This window comes from Sinocyclocheilus anshuiensis, unplaced genomic scaffold (genome assembly GCF_001515605.1).
Source record: "Sinocyclocheilus anshuiensis isolate Anshui unplaced genomic scaffold, SAMN03320099.WGS_v1.1 scaffold184, whole genome shotgun sequence".
In the NCBI taxonomy this organism is placed as follows: domain Eukaryota; kingdom Metazoa; phylum Chordata; class Actinopteri; order Cypriniformes; family Cyprinidae; genus Sinocyclocheilus; species Sinocyclocheilus anshuiensis.
Genome location: NW_015557077.1, coordinates 265,474 through 265,957, shown reverse-complemented (window position 1 = coordinate 265,957; position 484 = coordinate 265,474). Strand labels below are relative to the sequence as shown.

The 484-nt window shown below is 35.1% G+C and overlaps 1 protein-coding gene across 1 annotated transcript in view; it reads right to left on the bottom strand.

Annotated features, from left to right (window-relative positions):
* acvr2ba (activin A receptor type 2Ba) overlaps positions 1 to 484 on the bottom strand; it is a 51,257-nt gene that overhangs the window by 1,836 nt on the left and 48,937 nt on the right. The window lies entirely within an intron of this gene.

Below are 484 nucleotides of genomic sequence, written 5' to 3'. Positions count from 1 at the left end.
AATGTTTACAAACATTATAATAAACACTGTAAACATAGCTAGGCTATTTTAGTTCCCCTCACTCCACAACAATTAACAGTATTTAGAAAAGAACAATAATTAAAATTATAAGAAGCTATAGCAATATAAACGACAAGCCAAAACAAATACATTTAGGCTAAAACGAAACTGAAACCAACGTTGCGTCTCTCATTCGACACAAAATCAAATGTTTCCGTATTTGCAATGCATTTGAATGCCAAAATATTATTTATTATGTACTTCACTCGCGTTCCAATATCCACGTAAAACTAAATGTTTTGCATAACATCACGGCGTTGCAGTGATAACGCTTAACGGCACAGATTTTACTACATATTTAAACTGAGCGGTGTGTTTTTTCCATATGTTTGACTGACTGTATTTTATTATGATAATGAACAGGCTGCATTGTCAAGGCGTGCGCGCATGCGGCGCCGGCGCAATCACTTGAGTTTTTTCCTTT